Raw genomic sequence first — 20527 nt, 5'->3', positions numbered from 1 at the left:
CTTGAATGTAAGGTTAAGCTTGCAGAATGGAATGAGTAAGAACTCATGCGCCCTGAAGGACTTTAGCCATGTGTGGAAGTTAGTCATCTGAAGAGACTGTAGAAAAGCAGTTGAAGGGATTGGGAATTTCCATCTGCAAAGTGACAAAGGAGGGATCTCAGGAGATATATTAAAAAAAAATAAACCTATGTAAATAACTCTACAAGACTGTTTATAGATAGTAACAGAGTCCATGTGAAGTTTGAAAAAGTCTCAGAATTTGTGAAAAAATTTGTTACTGTCTCTGCAGCTGTCCAGAAATTAGCAAGGTGATCTTACTGGAAAGCAGACCCCTGTAGTACTTGGGGTATCACAGCTCCAATGGGGCAATCATAACATCTTCTGATCACCAACTGTCTCCCCATGTATGTATGGGGAGTGGTAGAATAAATTAAACAGCCTCACTTATACTTCAATCGCTTAGGAGATCAGCTGTTGGGAATTAGACCCAGAGAGTCTTCATGTTCTGGCAAGACCCAGTTTCTGACTTGAAAGGCAGGGACCATAGACCATGATGATTTACCCAAGCACAAATCTGTAGGACAGAAGTTTGGACAATGTGAGAGCCATGGCCAAACATACAAAGGCCTGCCGTTTAGAGGAGGAAGTCAACCTGCTATACGTAGGCCCAACAAATAAAGGCACTACAAAGCAGTAGTTAAGAACACAGCCTCTGGAGCCAAACTACTTGGCTCTGATACTTACTAGCTACATGAACTTGAATAACTTAGCCTGTATGCACCTCAATTTCCTCATCTATCAAATAATGGGCTTGCGAAAATTAAATGAGATAACCCGAATAAATATTGAGCATGACATCTGGAGCACAGCAAGTCCTCAGAAGTCAGCCATCACATCATCACTGTCCAAAGAAGACAGACCACCCTGTGGGATGGGAAGCCCCTACAGCTCAAGTCAAGGCAGAGATTTGTTAACTGAGGGTCAAATACAAACTTGATGCTGCTGAACTAATTTCAAGCCCAGATCTTCCAATTAGCTCCTATGCCCCCTCAAACTCCTACATACAATTCAAATAAAAAATGCTGTCTCAGTAGCTCATGTGTTGCTCATGTAAAACTGGTTTTTCTCTTTTGTCATTTAACCCACATATACCTTGTGTGCAAAGCAGCTGTTAGTCAATAACAATAAGGAAGAAATGTGGTCCTTGCCTTCAAGAAGCTAAATATCTAACTGAAAAGAGAGGAGCAGAGAACCACAAAGTGATGCAAACATGCATGCTGGATTTAGGCCAACCACATGTTTGGCGCTTAACTTTTTATTAAAGAACCATGACCAAGAGAAGGCTCAGGGAACTCACTCTAGTCTACAAAACATGAGAAGCTTGTTAGTATACTAAACTAAAATCAATCACATTCTCCCTCCCTCTCTCAGTCTCCATCTCTCTTTCTCCCCTTTCCATTCCCTTCAAGCTATAGCATGATGGTTTTGGGACCTTCCAGTCTCAAATTCTCAGGCTCACGTGCTGGCCGGCCTATGGCAATAGTCAGTGAAGATGGACAAGCTGCTTCCGTGTTGCAAGTTCACATAGGACTCCTCCACAGGACACTGAAGTCTATTTTTTATTGTACCTACTGCTTGAATGCCCTTGTGTCTCTCATCCGTAAGTTCAGTAAAGAGAAGGAAAGTGGGCTTTCTTCATCACGTAGCACAGGCCAGCTCTCACCTATTTACTAACAGAGGTAGGTTCATCCTATGGCTACTACAAGTAACATCTGTAAGAAAAACTGATCCTTCTTCTCTGAAAACATCCCCCTCCCCCCAACCACAACACTTTTGCGTGCGTGTGTGTGTGTGTGTGTGTGTGTGTGTGTGTGACATTCCAGCCACAGTTTCCAGGCTTCTTTTACGTTCCACAGGATCTGGTTGCTACATTTTAAGTATTGAACTCTCCTGTAAAATGTCAGGTAGGGGAGAGAGGCCCCTGGGGCTGCCTTGCATTTTGTGGACAAACACCCAGGACCAGGGAACACCAGGAGGCTCCATTCATGCTGGAACACTCACCACTTCACTGATTGCTCTGTTGCCTCAAGAAATTCATAGCACCTTCGGGCAAGAGAACAACAGTGTGGTGTTTATTGAAATCTACATCTGGTAGCAATTTGTCCAACAGCAACCAGCTTTCCCCCCTCCTTTTCTTCAGTCAAATAATCCACAGGGGCCCATAATACCCCACAACCGTTCATTTGTGCGAGGCCTGTATTGTGTCATTTATGTTCCTAATTACAGATCTGGGTTTATCAACAAGTTTCAGCATGGTAAGTAATTTTTGAGACTGTAGAAGAGACTAAAGGCCCATGTCTTGAGGCAGTGACACTGTTACTGACCATCACTGTCTCGACCGAAGGATGAAGGCACACATTGGCCCCTGTCTTCCACTCCCCTGCTCACACTTGGTCAGCAGAGGCCACCAGAGCACACCCCTTCCCCACCCTAAGAGGTGTGGCCTCGCCATGGTGTGGGAGTTTGGGAAAAGGGATAGCTGAGTCTTGACCTAGAATTAGACATTTGTGTACTGTAGAGAAAGTACAATCTGGGAGAAAATCCTTTCTCCCTTTGGGGCTGGTTGTGAAGGAGATTGAACAGCTAGTTTGCTAAGGACTCAATGAATAAAGAGCTCTTTTTTTAAAATTTATTTATTTATTGAGTAATCTCTATACCCCACATGGGGCTTGAACTCACGACCCCGAGATCAAGAGTTGTGTGCTCCTCCGACTAAACTAGCAAGGCGCCCCAATGAATAAAGAGCTCCTAATGGTACCCGTGCTTAGGTGAGAAGATGAGGTAAATTCAGAAAGCAGAGTAAGTCAAGCTTGGGAGCAAATCTGGGGAATGGATTTCAAAATTTACATGAAAAGTCCTTAATTTGAAATTGCTAATAGAAAACTAGAACTGTTTAGTGGGGAGAATACACAGAGGAGCAGTCTTAAGAATAGAATGGACATCTCTCTGTTTGCCCAGCACCCATCCACCCACATCAGCTCCTCAGAGGCGTTCATGCCCCTCTCACCCTAACCACATGGTTCTGAGGGGGCTGCCAATCACCACACCCTGCCTGTGGCCCAAGCTGGCCAATCACGGCAGCCCAACCCTGTCTACTGCCAGTGGTCCAGAAGAGGCATGTGACTCAGGCCTGGTCAATCATATGTGTCCCGGGGTTTTCCTTTTGGAGCCACCAGGGAAGAAGCTCCTAAAGGAAGAATGAGATTTTGGAACTGCCTGAGGCAGTGTTTTTTGCTAAACAAGAAAGAGAACCTGTTTGTAGTGAGAGAAAATGAGGGGACAAAGACGAGCAATAAAGACAAAGATAGTTGTCACATTAAGCCCCTCTATGTAGAATCCCTGGAGCCAAGACTCCATGGCCTAGTTACAAATTTATGTTAAATCCAGTTTGAGCTTTTGGTTTCTGCCATCATAACCAGGGTCTACAGGACTACAAAAGGCTTTTCCCTGAAAATGACTGCTATGATGACCAACTGAGTAAATGCAAGTAAACTCTCTGAAAAACACAAGTGCTGCACAAGGGTCAGATACTGATCGCATGCAATCACCTATGTTATGAAAGGCAGGTGAGCACAAGAAAACACAGCTGACTCAACACCAGGAGAGTGGTTTCTTAAAAACCTTTTCATTCTGGGGACTTCTGAAGACTTATGAAGAGGTACATGGAATGGTATAATGCCCTCTTGTAGTACCCCTCCCCAGCCCCAATAACCACTGACCTACAGCGCCGTCCAGGAGAGCCATGGTTTTGACTAACTCTTTCCGGAGCACAGCTAGTTCACTTTGTGCCTTGGTTCTGGGCCTGAGCAGCCCTTTGTCTGAATGGAACTGAAAATCCGGCTTCTGGCAATGGGATAGAATCTTATAGCAAGAAGCCAAATGTCAGGAATTCATGAGTTCAGCCTTGTCAGGCTGTACTTGGCCCGGACACCATAATCTGACATATGCCTCATTCATTCTCAATGATGATATCTTAGCGTGGTCTTTGGATGTATGTTTTGTCATGACAGGTGTCAATGAAAGAAAACCCTATCAGTGTTCAAAGTAAATCAGCTACAAAAGAAGTTTTTTGAATGCTGATACCATCTTTCCTCCATGGACTAAATTCTTCTTCAAAAACAAATTATAGTCCTACAGAGAAGTAGTCCCCTGACATACGTAATGTAGGATACATACAAGGAGAATAATTCAAAGCATGGAACCTAGGTGTCAAAAGACTTATTCTATCAATATCATTGAATCTTCGGTTGGGAGGGATATAGAAATCTCTAATCCAATTGAATCAAACTTTTAGTACAGAAGTATGCTCTAAACATAGATCTTTTTGCAAAGACAATTCTAAGAGGCAGCCAGGGTTGAGAACCACCCCTCTCCCCCAGCCAATACCTTTATTTAGTATATGACATGAAGTTCCTTAGGGGAGGTGATAAAGCAAAAAAAAAAAAAAAAAAAGATAAGGAACACTGACCTAGAGGAATGCTGCATTACAATAACACTCCAATCCACACTCTTTATTACAGCTCCAAACTGGAAGGGCTACAAGTATCCATCTACAGTAGAATAGGTAAACTGCAGCCTATGTAAACTATACAGTACTATACAGCAATGAAAAGGAGCAAACTTCAGCTGCACACAACAACATGAGTAACCTTCCTAATGTTGAGCAAAAGAAACAAGACACAAAAGATCATACAGGACTTATTACTTCCATTTATAAAGTTCAAAGTCAGGCCAAGTGAATTATGTTGCTCATATACCTGACAGAAACTGTCAAGAAAGGCAGGGAAATAACTATCACAGGAGTCGGTAGGGTATTTACCTGGAAGGTTGTGATCCAGGAAGCCAAACATGAGAGGGGTGAAAGGAAATGCTGTATTTTTTTTTTTATCTGTGTGTTAACATGATAGTTATTCTCTTACATTATACATAATGTATAAGATTTCTGGCTTATGTGATAGCTCATGTGAAAACATCAAGATATAAAAGAAAAAAGCAGAGGGAAAAATCTCTTGATCTTTGCCATCTGTATTTCCCTAAAGCATTGTTTGGATCAAGCTATTCCTCTGCTCCCAAGTAATAATACAAATTGCCCCAAATGTGCATGGTGCTTTTGGGCTTTCATTTACAGAATCTCATCTGTACCTCAGCCTCAGTGGGAAGGAGAGAGTCAGAAAGCACTTCTCAGAAGAGGCTGGTACGTGAATTAGAAGGGCCAGCAGAAGTAACAAGGGGAAGAAACAGAGCTTGACGGGAAGGACTAGGTCCACTCAGTCTGGAGTGGGGAGAGGATGGGGCAGTGGTACAGAAGTACTTGCGACAGAGCTGGAGAGAACATAAGGGGGCACTCTAGAGACACATCTATTCAGCTGTCCTTTTGAGCAGTTCATATCAGAATAGGTGAGAATGTTCTTTTATTTTTTTTAATATGAAATTTATTGTCAAATTGGTTTCCATACAACACCCAGTGCTCATCCCAACAGGTGCCCCCCTCAATACCCATCACCCACTTTCCCCTCCCTCCCACCCCCTATCAACCCTCAGTTTATTCCCAGTTTTTAAGAGTCTCTTATAGTTTACCTTCCTCCCTCTCTTTTTTTTTTCCCCTTCCCCTCCCCCATGGTCTTCTGTTAAGTTTCTCAGGATCCACCTAAGAGTGAAAACATATGGTATCTGTCTTTCTTTGTATGACTTATTTCACTTCTTTTAAAGATCACGATTAACTAAAAACTTGCAATTGAAGTTAATGTGTATTCTTATACCTGGACTAGAACCAAGTAGTTTTCTATAGGTTCTTCTACAACAAAACTATCTATTGCTCATCTCTTTGACACTCAAAATCCATTTAAACAAATTATTTTAAAAGATTGTTTACACTTTAATTCAAGACACTTATGTTCAGAGGTTTAATGGTATATGAAGAAAAAAATTATTTTAAAAACTATGGCAGTTTTTCACTTGGTTCATTTGCATTTAGCTTACAAGAAGTTATGTTTACATTATACTTCTAAGATTTCAGAGCACATTATAATGCCAACTTTGTGGGGGCAGGTATTATATCCCATTTTACACATGAAGCTCAGGCAAGAGGAAGTCAGGAACAAATCCTTACTCTTCAAGACTCAAAACCTGTATTTCCTTCCACGAGAATACTCTGTTTCTAGGCCCATGCCATTAAGGGCTGAAGGGAGTTAGGCTTAATATCATTTCAATCTAGTTTTCATGGTATTAAAGTATAAAGTTTTATTTCCACTGGTCACCACTGAGAGGAAGAGAAAGGGGAAGGAGGGAGCAGAGGATAAATAAACCAATCAATATTAGAACAATGAAACTTGAAATAGTTATCTCTAAAGAGTTGGTACTAAACTGGTGTTTTTAATTAATTTTTTATTTTTTAATGTTTATTTATCTTTGAGACAGAGAGACAGAGCACAAGTGGGGTTGGGACAGTGACAGAGATGGAGACACAGAATCCAAAGGAGGCTCCAGGCTCCAAGCTGTCAGCACAGAGTCCCATGTGGGGCTTGAACTCATGAACCGTGAGATCACAACCTGAGCTGAAGTCAGACGCTCAACCAACTGAACCACCCAGGCACCCCATGAACTGGTGTTTTAAAACATCAATTCAATGCTTAGAACTGGAAGTTTGACAAAGTGTATCATCAGTGTTACATGTGTGTGTGTCCTGTATGAAAATGAAATATCTTAAAAATCTTTTTTAAAGTAAAGTTTGTTTCCTTCTAATAAAATGTTAAGCAGAACTAGGTATGGCCTAAGATTACAGTAAGGAAAATGCAAGACCTTAAGTTTAGTAGCATAATTAAACACAAACCAACCCACAGCAGTTTACTGTGCTTGCAATTAGAAACTCAATGATTTGTTTGCAACAATAAGATGTAAATATTTCCAGTTTAGCACTGTTTTTTGTTTTTTTTTTTTTTTTTAAACCAGATGGTTGAATAAAGACAAATGGGGGCAAGCTCTTAATTTCTCTTTACAATTTAGGAAAAAGAGAAGGCCAGGAAGAAACAAGTTGTTTCTTATCTGCCCCTTTCCCATTGGTAAAGTCTGGAGATGGAATCATGAATGAGTACAACCTCATTCCCATGGATTTTAAGATGCCAGTCTGTTCCTAAAGACAGTTCAAGAACAAGAAAGCACAATGGGGTTGGCTGACCAGGCTCTAGGATGGGACAGTGAAATATATCATGCTATTCAAGAATACAGTTGGAAAGAAACAAAGAGCAAAATTGCTTTTTGAAACTGCTCGGTGTGGAAGCAGAGGCACTCCCTGTAAGGCAGAACGCATCCAGACCTTCCTGTCTGCTCTCAGGCACGTAAGCATATTGTAAACCTCGAGATGTAGAGTAACACTGCAAAGTTAAGGTTAACAGTGTCCAGTCAAGGTAGCAGATCAATTCACTTCTCTGAGCTGTAAAATGTAATGTCGACCTCATAAGACTGGTATGGCACCAAAAGTCTAGGTATGAAAGCTCCAGGAAAATTGCAGATAATGTAATCAACATTAGTTGCTAGGTCTCTCTTGGCACTCTTCATCAGGGATCCCGGATGTTCCCATGCCACAGGCCATTCTGGAATGCCTTCTCTCCTTCTCCTCTGCTACACCTGTAGCGCCCACCTTTAAGGACCAGTTCAAAATCTAACTCTTGCCAGGAGCCCTCTCTGTATCCTATGCTCCTGAAATCCTGCAGGACTTACCACACCATGTGTCCAGCTCTTCATGCTCACATACTGCCCTGCAGACTCGGTTACTCATCTGTTTACTGCTCTAACTATGCCATGTCAGCTTCCTGAAGGCTTGGCATGTATGTATTCTTTGAATTCCCCCACCACCATGAACTTGACCAGGGGTCACCATTTGTTGATTGACAGAAGCCATGATCCCCCCACCACCATGAACTTGACAAAGGGTCAACATTTGTTGATTGACAGAAGCCATGATTAAACATGAAAAATATTTAATTTAAACACAATATACACCTTAGAATCTCTCACATCCCTTTCCTCCTTGCCCTCCTACAGCTAATGGCAAAGCAAGACGGATCAAAACTAAGATTTCAGAACCAAGAGTCAATTTAATTTTACAGTATCAAAACATGGAAGCCCCCCAAATTCAACATAGCAGCTGTTATGTTTGCAAATGAGAAGGGTCAGCTGTGCAAATATAGCCCCTGGAATAACGGTCACAGGGCACACTGCAGTCACATCTCCCTGGGACCCTCTATTGCTGGTCCAGGCGGAAAGTCAGGGCCAGCGGCCTTCTTCCTAACCCCTACTCTCTCTCTCTCTCAGACTACATCTTAAAAAATCCCTCCTACCCAACAAAATGTACTACTTTATCTTACTGTTTTTATAATTCAAAGGCATGCATAACTGTCAGCGAGAGCTTCTGACTGGATCAGGCTAAGCAGTATTCCATTCCACTCTTAAGACAACAGAATTCAGAAAAACCAACCTGATAGTTTAGCTGATCAATGTAACCTCATGTCTTAAATGTTCTCTTGCTGTTTGGCTTTACAACGTAATGAAAACAGTCTTCACAGTCCCATTTCTACCTCCTCAACAGCCTCAGGCACTGGGTACCCCCACAGGAGGGTGAGAAGGAACCCAGTGCTCTGGGCTGGGTGGCTATGAGGTTGCCTCAATCAGACCAAGATGCCCAGGTGATACCTTGAGATACCTCACCTGGAAGAAGCCTGTCTGGAGTAGTGGGAGTTCTGGGGTGTGCTTCCTAATAGGGTAGCTGTGTCTCCGTATTTAGAAATCAGGATGTTAAGAACTAAGAGATAAGATCAAGTTTATATACCAAGTGATTGATGTTTAATTTTTATTTCTTTTTAACAGCTTTTTAAATATAAACTTACAAACCTGAGGAAAAAAAGCAAACAGTGGTTTAAAAGGTGCTTTTAAAATTTTGTGGACTACTGAGAAAATAGGAATACATACTGGATTTTAGATGTCATGGTGAAATTATCGTTCATTATTCTGTGACAGTAATGGTATTCTGCCGACACAAGAGAATATCTGTATTCTTAGGAGATTCATGCTAAAAATTTAGGGGTGATGTGTCATTGTATGTGGAACTTGCTTTCAGGTGGTTCAGAAAAAGAGAAAATGTGTGAGTGTGTTTGTGATGTGTTGGTGTGTAGGTGCTAGGCATAGTGCAAGAAAGGGTGAAATGAGCTGAGCAGAGACTAAGGCTTTGAAAACACTGAGGCACAATAAAAATGGGGGAAAAAATCACTATCACATCTACACAAACTTCATTTCTACATACAATAAGCTAACATGCTCTGACAGCCCATCACAACAGAAAGTCAACACTAATGTCCTTAGAAGCCAGACAGAAAAGTTAAGGATAAAGAAGCACACCGAGTCCCAGCTATGTGCACTGGGGTTACATGCTTTCTTTTCTCTTGGTCAAACATCTTTATTGAGATATAATTCACATACCATACAATTCACCCACTTAAAGTGGACACAGTGGTTTTAGTATATTCATAGCCGTGCAGCCATCACAATCTAAGATTAGGACATCGCCTCCAGAAAAAAACCCTTACCATACAGTTATTCCTCATTTCTTCCCCAGCCCCTACCCCCATTCCCTGGCAACCTTGAACCTACTGTCTGCCTCCAGGTTTTTTTAAATTCTGGACATTTCATATAAATGAAATCCTGTAATATGTAGCCTTTGGTGACCAGTTTTTTTCACTTGAGCAGGTTCACCTGTTACAGTATGTGTCAGTAGTGCTTTCCTTTTTATTGCCAGATAATATTCCAGTATTTTCCAGTGTAACACCCACATTTCATTGATCCATTCACTAGATGGACCTCTGGGTTGTTTCTACCTTGGGGCTATTATAAATAAAAAATGTGATCAACAACAGTATACATGTTTTTGTATGAACATATGTTTTCATGTCTCTGGGTTATATACCTTTGGGTGGAATTGCTGAGCCAAATGGTAACTCTGTGCTTAACTTTTTGAGAAACTACAGCACTGTTTACCACAGTGGCTGCACCATTTTACATTCCCACCAGCAACATATGAGGGTTCCAGTTTCTTCACATCCTCGGAAACTCTTTTTATTGTCTGTCTTTTTGATTATAGCCACCTCAGTAGGTATGAAGTGGTATCTCAGTGGTTTTGATTTTCATTTTCTTGATGGCTGACGATACTGGGCATCTTTTCATGTACTTATTGGACATATGTATATCCTTTTTTGAGATATGTCTATTTAAATCTGTTGCCCAATTTTTAATTGGGTTTGTGTCTTTTTCTTTTTGAGCTACAAGAATTTCTGATATATTCTGGATACCACTTCCTGATAAGATATGACTTGCAAAAAAACTATTTAAAGCATAAAGTTTTAAATTTTGATGTACTCCAATCTGTCTTTTCTTTTGTTAGGTACTTTCTTATTTAATGCTCACAGTGGTTGTAAGGAGTAGGAGTTACTGATCCAATTATACAAATGAAGAAAACAAAACGCAATGTAACTAGGTAGATGACCCAAGGTCTCACACAGGGCTGCTGCACATGGCTGTGCCCTGCACAATGTAGATAGTTGAAAGGCAGCAGTCTTGGGACTGGAGCTCCTTGCTGGAGCTGGTATGTGCATTCAGGCCTTCTGACCATGCCAGGGTTCAGGCTACTCATTCACTCTAAGTGTTATAATGCAATATGCTTATTTTTAAAGAAAATTCTTGGATATTATGCATTCAACATTCTAAAGATGCTGCCATTACTTAAGACTTTGGAGTTCATCTCTAAAAGCTATACCAAGAGGTCGGGAGTGGCAGATTTAGGGAACATACTCCATTATGGTGTGGGAAGACTTAAAAAAAAAGCCAAAAGTCCAGGGCATCAAGACTGGACCAATGATGTAAGTTATTAGGCTGGCTTATACCATATTGGATTTATATATTCTGCTATTCACACCAACCAACAATAAAGCATGAGAAATGTAATTTTATGGCTCAAAATAGATCTAAATCTCAAAAGAACGTAAAACGTGTTTTTAGCAATGACAACCCAGATAGGATAGATATCAAAGAATAGTTATAAAATATATAAAAAGTAATCATCTTTGATACATTTTAAAACATTCTGACATAAAAATTGGCTATCTTTTTACTTCTTGGCCATACCAGCTAAATTTGAAACAAAACCACTGAATTATTAGAGCTAAAAACAGGATTTCACAAATGGTTCAATCTCTTTAAGTGGGGAAGCTGATGTACAAAATGTTGAAGTTATTCACCCAAGTACTTGGGAGAACACTAGCAGAACAAAGACTAAAATTTAAGAAGGATGCAGCAACCATGTTCTATTTCTTACTTAATATTAACTGTTTTAACTCTGCTTTTACCATGTATGATCCTCTTCTCTCTCCTGTAGACCTCCAAGTGGATTATACCATCCAAGACTGCTCTTTGGGAGGGGAGGGATTCTGGCCAAACTTCATTATTTATCCTCCAATTGGATCCTTCCTCAACACCAACTTATCTAAACATCTCAAATCCATGTAGATAACTCTGACAGCAAATAAAAGGGATTCATTTTATAAAGTGAGTTCTGAAGGGATGCTGCCAAGCCTTATTTCAAAAACCAGGCTCCAGTTTCCAATCTAAGAATTAAATGGCTTTCTGCCTGCTGTTTCTGCCTTTCCCCCTCAATTAGGAGAGAAGGCCAAGGCTGTGTCTCGAGGGATTGCTGCATAAGGAAAAATCAAGGCAGGATACAGTCTCAGGATGGGTCAGTGTAGGCTGGAAGTGGGCTTGTAGAAGGCTTTGTGAAAAGAGAACTGGATTCATGAGCAGGCTAGGTCAGTCTGCACAGTGATTTCTCTCCATTGGAAACAGGTCTAAGTGCTGACACGGGGGTTTCCCACAGCTTCTACTGGCCTCCAAAGGCATATTTGTCATCAGAGTCTCTTGATGAAGCTGTACATAAATATCTGATTGTTGTTAAATACAAAACAAAACAAAAAAAAATATTCCACAGGAACCAAATCAAAACCATCTGTGAGGGGGAGAGGCCAAAAACTCAGTCTAAGTGTAAAAGGCCCAGCAGAAACACTTGTTAATTGTGTTATTTACTTTGCTGAATAGTAAACTGTCATGCCAATGAAGTCATATCACATGACTATAATGTTTTTCATATGACTTTCCTGCTATGAGAGAAATGGGCACTTTATTTTCTAGAATTCCAAATTCTGTAGTAGATGAGTCAGAATCTGAGTTTTAATTCAGAGTCAACCCTTTGGCTCAGCCTTGTTTATTTCTGTCAGCCTGTTTGTGATTGTACATCTTAAACTTCTTACATTGAAGTTTATTTTTTTAAGAATCATTCATTAATCCTGATTCTGCAGAACATAGTTCTGCTTAGCAAACACTCGATAAACACGCAAATTATCTTAATGAAGTGTTTTAACTGCATTCCTGAAATCATAACTGCATGACACAGCATCACATACTGATGATATAGTCAAGGCAAAGGAAGAAAACATAGCCTAAAATTAATCCGGGAATCACAGAACTTGCAAACCTTCAAAAATGAGAATGAAGTGTTTCAGGAAAATTAGGTTGTGGAATTTTGTTATTTGAATTTCTCAAGGATATAGCTTGCTTTATTAACTGTGTTATGAATCAGTCTTTTCTCTCTTAGACCAGATTTGAAAATTATTTGGCATTTTCTTTTTTTTTATTTGGCATTTTCCTCAGAAGATAAATCGCAGCAAATTTTATGAAAAGATGGCTAAGTCATTTGCATGTTTGATTTAGACTGAGCCTTTCTTCAACAAATTCAGCAATTTTAAAAGCATTTGGTAAGCACTTCAACAGCTTCATGACTTAGACATCTTGTGCTTCATCAATTTTAAGGCCATTTCCTTTTGTTCCAACTGGGATAAATAGACAAGGATGAGCAATAGGGACTGGGATCAATCTCTAAGTATCCAAATCCATTTTCAAAAAGGCTCTTGAAAGTAAAGATCAGAACTTTGCATATTTGCAAATAATATATCCAATAAAGGGTTAGTATCCAAAATCTATACAGAGCTTCTCAAACTCAACATCTAAAAAACAAGTAAACCAGTGAAGAAACAGGCAAAAGACATGAACAACACTTTTTAAAAGAAGACATCCAAATGGCTAACAGACACATGAAAAGATGTGTCTTTTCAACATCACTCCTTATCAGGGAAATACAAATCAAAACCATGATGAGATACCACTTTACACCTGTCAGAATGGCTAATATCAACAACTCAGGAAATGACAGATATTGGTGAGGATGAGGAAAAAGGGTAACACTTTTGCACTATTGGTGGGAATGCAAACTGGGCAGCCACTCTGGAAGACAGTATGGAGGTTCCTCAAAAAACTAAAAATAGAACAACCCTACAACCCAGCAATTGCACTTCTAGGTATTTATCCCAGGGATACAGGTGTGCTGTTTCAAAGGGACACATGCACCCCCATGTTTATAGCAGTACTATCAACAATAGCCAAATTATGGAGAGAGTCCAAATGTCCATCGACTGATGAATGGATAAAGAAGGTGTGGGGAAGGAGAAATAATATAAAAACAGAATGGGAGGCAAACGATAAGAAACTCTTAAATACAGAGAACAAACTGAGGGCTGCTGGAGGGGTGTTGGGTAGGGGGATGGGCTAATTGAGTGATGGGCATTAAGGAGGACACTTGTTGGGATGAGCACGGGGTGTTATATATAAGTGATGAATCACTAAATTTTACTCCTGAAACCATTATTACACTCTATGTTAACTAACCGGAATTTAAATTATATATATACATATATATATACGTACGTATGTATATATATGTGTGTGTGTGTGTGTGTGTGTGTGTGTGTGTGTGTGTGTATATATATATATACGTATATATATATATATACGTATATATATATATACACATATATATACATAAAGAACAGAACTTCACCCAAAATTCCCTATTTGGATGGCAACATGTTAAGAAGGCAAAAAGCTGAGTGGAGGGCTTTCCTCCATGGAGCCTTCTAATACCTCATGGGTAGAATGTAACTATAATTTGGCAGCTAGATGGGCTACAAAGGACATGGGTCTCTGTCCAAGACCCCTTCATTAGGAAACATAACACTGCAAAAACATTTATGAGGGGGGTATTTTTAACGTTGCAACTGAAGATAAAATTAATATACCACACATATTTCTCATTTAAACATCTTTTTACTGCAGCCCAGTCTTCCTCTTGTTCTCCAAGATCTATCACCATCCTAACTCTAATACCATTCAAACATTTCCACTCATTTATTCCATTACCTCAAAATCACCCTGAAGCAAACTCATTTTGTAAGTCTGATCTGTCTGCCCCTCGCCCCCATCACCACTATCCAGTCCCCACTCTGCACCTTGCACCTCAACCGCTTCTCCAACAGAAAACAAACTGGTGATTTGTCTGTTAATCTCAATCTCAATAGCACTATGATTACACTAGTAACCTAGACTGGAATTCATCTGGGGCTATTTGATGATGGAAGAAAAATGGGTGCAAACAATTGGGTTGCATTAGCCAATCTCACTAAATCTGGGTGAATCTGTCTTGAATGTATCTTCTAATCCATTACTTCTCTGTTCCGTTATATGAAAAGAAAGGGATTTGTGGTCTCAAGTAGGATCAGCTTTGCACTCTTCCTTCATAAAGGGTCTGTATTTTGGGAGACAGACCACAGATGTTAAAAGGTTAGGAGATTGTTTAATAGCATCAAAACTTTTCTTTAATGAAAGGAGAATTATCTTGCTACAACATAGATGAGCCTTGAAAACATCAGGCCAAGTTAAAGACAGCAGACACAAAATGCCCCATATCGTTTGATTTCATTTACACGACATGTCCAGAATAGGCAAATCCATGCAGAGAGTACAGTAGCGGTTGCCAGGCCTGGAAGGAAGGGGGAATGAGGAGTGACTGTTGAGTGAGTACGAAGTTTGTTTCTGGGTGATGAAAATGTTCTAAACTTAGTAGTAAGAGTAGCACAACAAGTCTGAATGCACTAAAAACCACTGAATTGTACACTTTTTTAAAAGGTAAAGTTCATGGTATATAAATTACAACTCAATAAAGCAGTTATTTAAAAAAGAACACCTTGGGGCGCCTGGGTGGCTCGGTCAGTTAAGCATCCGACTTTGGCTCAGGTCATGATCTCGCGGTCCGTGAGTTTGAGCCCCGCGTCGGGCTCTGTGCTGACAGCTCAGAGCCTGGAGTCTGCTTCAGATTCTGTGTCTCCCTCTCTCTCTCACCCTCCCCCATTCATGCTCTGTCTCTCTTTGTCTCAAAAATAAATAAACATTAAAAAAATTTTTTTTAATTTAAAAAAGAACACCTCATCTGATTTCAGATAATTCTGGCTCCAACTGCATGCTCATGATTCTGAGTAACACGCTAAAGACTCTTAGCCTCTGAGACCTTTATTCAGCCTAGAATGCCCTCCTCCACTTCCCTTCTCTTTCCCTACTCTTTTTATTTTATTTTATTTTATTTTATTTTATTTTATTTTATTTTTAATTTAATTTTATTTTATGTATTTATTTATTTTGGGGAGAACACAGCGGGCAAGGGGCAGAGAGAGGGGGACAGAGGATCCAAAGCAGGCTCTGCGCTGACATGCTGACAGCAGTGGGCCCAATGTAGGGCTCAAATCCACCAACCACAAGATCATGACCTGAGCCAAAGTCAGATGTTCAACTGACTGAGCCAGCAGGTGCCCCATCCCTACCCATTTTTATTTTTAAAGATAGCCTACTCATCCTTTAAAATAACTGGTGATGTAGTACCAAAATCTATAAAGAACTTATCAAACTCAACACCCAAAAAACAAATAACCCAGTGAAGAAATGGGCAGAAGACATGAATAGACATTTTTCCAAAGAAGACATCCAGATGGCTAACATGAAAAGATGCTCAACATCACTCATCAGCAGGAAAGTACAAATAAAAGCCAATAAGACTCCACCTCATACCTGTCAGAATCGTTAAAAGTAACAACACCAGAAACAACAGGTGTTGACACAGGATGCAGAGAAAGGGGAACCCACTTGTACTGTTGTGGAAAGGCAAACTGGTACAGCCACTCTGGAGAACAGTATGGAGGTTCCTCAAAAAACCAAAAATAGAACTACCCTATGATCCAGCAATTGTACTACTTGGTATTTACCCAAAGGATACAAAAATTCAGATTCAAAGGGGTACATGCACCCCAATGTTTATAGCAGCATTGTCAACAATAGCCAAACTATGGAGAGAACCCAAATGTCCATCGACTGATGAATGGATAAGGAGGTATATATGTGGTACATATATAAAGTAGAATATTAATTAGCCAGCAAAAAGAATGAAATCTTGCCATTTGCAATGACACAGATGGAGCTAGAATGTATTATGCTAAGCAAAATAAGTCACTCAGAGAAAGACAAATACCTTATGATTTCACTCATATGGGGAATTTAAAAAACAAAAGAGGTGAACATATAGGAAGGGGAAATGAACCACAAGACACTTAATGATAGATAACAAACTATGAGCTGACAGAGGGAGGTGGGTGGGAAATAGGCTAGATAGGTGATAGGTACTAAGGAGGGCACCTGTTGTGATAAGCACTGGGTGATGTATTTAAGTGGTGAGTCCTGACTTCTACTCCTAAAACTAATATTGCACAGTATGTTAACTAAAATTTAAGTTAAAAAAATTATAAAAAGCCAGATGAGAAAAAAAAAAAAAAAACTAAAAAAAACCCCTAACTGGTGATGGATGTTAACTAGAATTATTGTGGTGATCATTTTGGAATATATACAAATATCAAATCATTACATTGAACACCTGACACTAATATAATGTTGTATGTCAATTATCACTCAATAAAAAATTAAATTAAAAAAATAATTAAATTTTAAAATTTAACTGCAAACTTGTTTCCTTATATATAAAGCTTTCCTTGGCGTGCTACTCCCCAGGCAGGAGTAACTGCTCTCTGAGCACTTAATATATATAAACGGCTAAAATACTTGTGATGATATTAGAATGCACTATTTACATCTGTTTCTTATATTAGACTATGAGTTCATCTCATTAACTTTCGTATTCAGTTACCATCACAGGGCTTTGCTATCAAAATTTTTAAAGATGTTCAGTAATTCTTGTCATAAAAAACAGTATTTGTACAAACACATATTTTATAAACAATATATAAAAGTATACAATCATATATAATTATCTGGTTGAATCTTTTGCAATTTGAGTGTTGAAGTATAAAAACAGCCCAAGATGAGAACTGAGCATTCTTGATTGCATTGCTAAAATAAATAAATTGGGACGTTTTCATACAGGATGCAGAATTTTGTATTTTCATTACTCAATACCTGTTAATGCACTGGGAATCAAATATATAAATCAAAACTCTACCTCCACACAGATATGTATATATTTTTTGATATATATGTTTATTTACACATACATATTTTTCACAGTAATGTAAAATAATGTAAGGCAATGAGTTTTCTTGTTATGAGGTCCTCTGCTGAGCACTACCTTAAAACACAGTCCTATTTAGAAGAGTGAAATACATAAAACACTTAATAACAAACATAAAGGAAATAATCCATAGTAATAGTAGTCGACTTGAACACCCCACTGACACTGATGGACAGATGATCCAAACAGGAAGTCAACAAGGTAACAATGGCTTTGAATGACACACTGGACCAGAAGGATCTAACAGACATATTCAGAACATACAATCTTAAAACAGCAGAATATGCATTCTTTTCAAGTGCACATGGACCATTCTCCAGAACAGATCACATATTAGGCCACAAAACAAGTCTCAACAAATTAAAAAAAAATAGAAGTCATACCATACATCTTTTCTGACCACAATGTTATGAAACCAGAAATCAGTCACAAGAAAGAAATCTGGAAAGAGCATGAACGCATGGCTTTAAATAACATGTTACTAAACAATGAATGGGTCAACCAAGAAATCAAAGAAGAAATTGAAAATTACATGGAAACAAGTAAAAATGAAAACAACAGTCGAAATCTTTGTGATATAGCAAAAGTGGTTCTTTTTTTTTTATGTTTATTTATTTTTGAGAGACAGAGACACATCATGGACAGGGGAGGGAGACACAGAATTGGAAGCAGGCTCCAGGCTCTGAGGTGTCAGCACAGAGCCTGATGTGGGGCTCAAACCCGCAAACCATGAGATAATGACCTGAGCCAAAATTGGGTGCTTAACTGACTGAGCCACCCAGGCGTCCCCAGCAAAAGTGGTTATAAGAGGGAAGTTTACAGCAATACAGACCTACATCAGGAAGCAAGAAAAATCTCAAATAAACAACCTAAACTAACACCTAAGCTAGAAAAAGAACAAACAAAACCCAAACCCAGCAAAAGGAAGAAAATAATAAAGATTAGAGCAAAAATCAATGATAAAGAAACTAAAAAAACAATAGACAAAGTCAATGAAACCAGGAGCTGTTTCTTTGAAAAGATCAACAAAATTGATACATTTCTAGTCAGACTCATTAAAAAGACAGAGGGAGAAAGAGAACCCCATTAAACAAAATCACCAATGAAAGAGGAGAAACAACCACCACACCACAGAAATATAAACAATTGTAAAAGAATATTGTGAAAACCTGTATGCCAACAAATTGGACAACTCAGAAGAAATGGATAAATTCCTAGAAACACAGAACCTCCCAAAACGGAAGCAAGAATAAACAGGAAATTTGAACAGACTGATTACCAGCCATTGAAATAGTAATCAAAAACCTCCTAACAAAAAAATACAGGACTTCACAGGTGAATTCTACCCAACATTTAAAGAAGAGTTGGGGCGCCTGGGTGGCGCAGTCGGTTAAGCGTCCGACTTCAGCCAGGTCACGATCTCGCGGTCCGTGAGTTCGAGCCCCGCGTCAGGCTCTGGGTTGATGGCTCGGAGCCTGGAGCCTGTTTCCGATTCTGTGTCTCCCTCTCTCTCTGACCCTCCCCTGTTCATGCTCTGTCTCTCTCTGTCCCAAAAATAAATAAAAAACGTTGAAAAAAAATTAAAAAAAAAACAAAAAACAAAAAAAAAAAAAATAAAGAAGAGTTAATACTTATTCTCAAACTATTCCAAAATATAAAAGAGGAAGGAAAACATCCAAATTCACTCTATGAGGCCAGTATCACCCTGATACCACAACCAGAAAAAGATGCTACGAGAAGAGAATTGCAGCCAAATATCTTTCATATCCATGAATTCCCAACAAAATATTAGAAAACTGAATCCAATACATTAAAAAAAAAATCATACACCACAATTAAGTGGGATTTATTCCCAGACGCAAGGGTAGTTCAATATTCACAAAACAATCCACATGATACATCACATCAATAAGAGAAAAGATAAAAACCATATCATCATTTCAATAGATGCAGAAAAAGCATTTGATGAAGTATAACATCCATTCATGATAAAAACAAAAACAAAACCCTCTGCAGAGTAGGTCTAAAGGAAACATATCTCAACCTAATAAAGGTCTCCTATTAAAAGCTCACAGCCAACATCATACTCACTGATGAAAAAACCAGAGCTTTTCCCTTAAGGTCAGGAACAAGACAAGGATGCCCACTCTCACCACTTTTATTCAACATAGTACTGGAAGTCCTAGCCGCAGCAATTAGACAACATAAAGAAATAAAGGCATCCAAATTGGTAAAAAAGAAGTAAAACTATTTGTAGATGATATGATATTCTATGTAAGAAACCCAAAAGAGTCCACAAAAAAAAAAAACTACTAGAACTAATAAATGAGTTCAGTAAAGTTGCAGGACACACAATCAATGTACAGAAATCTGTTGCATTCTTATACACTAATAACGAAGCAGCATAAAGAGAAAATAAGAAAACAATCCCATTTAGAATTGCACCCAAAACAATAAAATCTCTAGGAATTAACTTCACCAAGGAGGTCAAAGACTCTGAGAACTATAAAACATTGATGAAAGAAATTCAAGATGATGCAAAGAAGTGGAAAGACATTCCATGCTCATGGGTTGGAAGAACAAATATTGTTAAAATGTCTACACTACACAGAGAAATCTACAGATTTAGTCCAATCCCTTTCAAAATACCAACATCATTTTTCACAGAACTAGAGCAAACAATCCTAAAATTTATATGAAACCAGAAAAGTTTGCAAATAGCCAAACAATCTTGAAAAGAAAAGCAGAACTGGAGGTACTACAATTCTGTATTTCAAGTTCTATTACAAAGTGCAAGTAATTAAAGCAATATGGTACTGGCATAAAAATAGACATGAAGATCAATGGAACAGAACATAAACCCCAGAAATGAACCCACTATATGGTCAATTGGTCTTTGACAAAGGAGGCAAGAAT

At 39.0% G+C, this 20527-nt stretch overlaps 1 protein-coding gene across 4 annotated transcripts in view; it reads right to left on the bottom strand.

Annotated features, from left to right (window-relative positions):
* The window catches only part of ATG7 (autophagy related 7), a 342261-nt gene that overhangs the window by 108044 nt on the left and 213690 nt on the right, over positions 1 to 20527 (bottom strand). The gene's annotated exons all lie outside the window — the stretch shown is intronic.

The sequence above is a fragment of the Panthera onca genome, chromosome A2, assembly GCF_046562875.1.
Source record: "Panthera onca isolate mPanOnc1 chromosome A2, mPanOnc1 haplotype 2, whole genome shotgun sequence".
Taxonomy (NCBI): domain Eukaryota; kingdom Metazoa; phylum Chordata; class Mammalia; order Carnivora; family Felidae; genus Panthera; species Panthera onca.
Note: the sequence above shows the minus strand (reverse complement) of the source record. Positions and strands in the feature narration are given on the sequence as shown.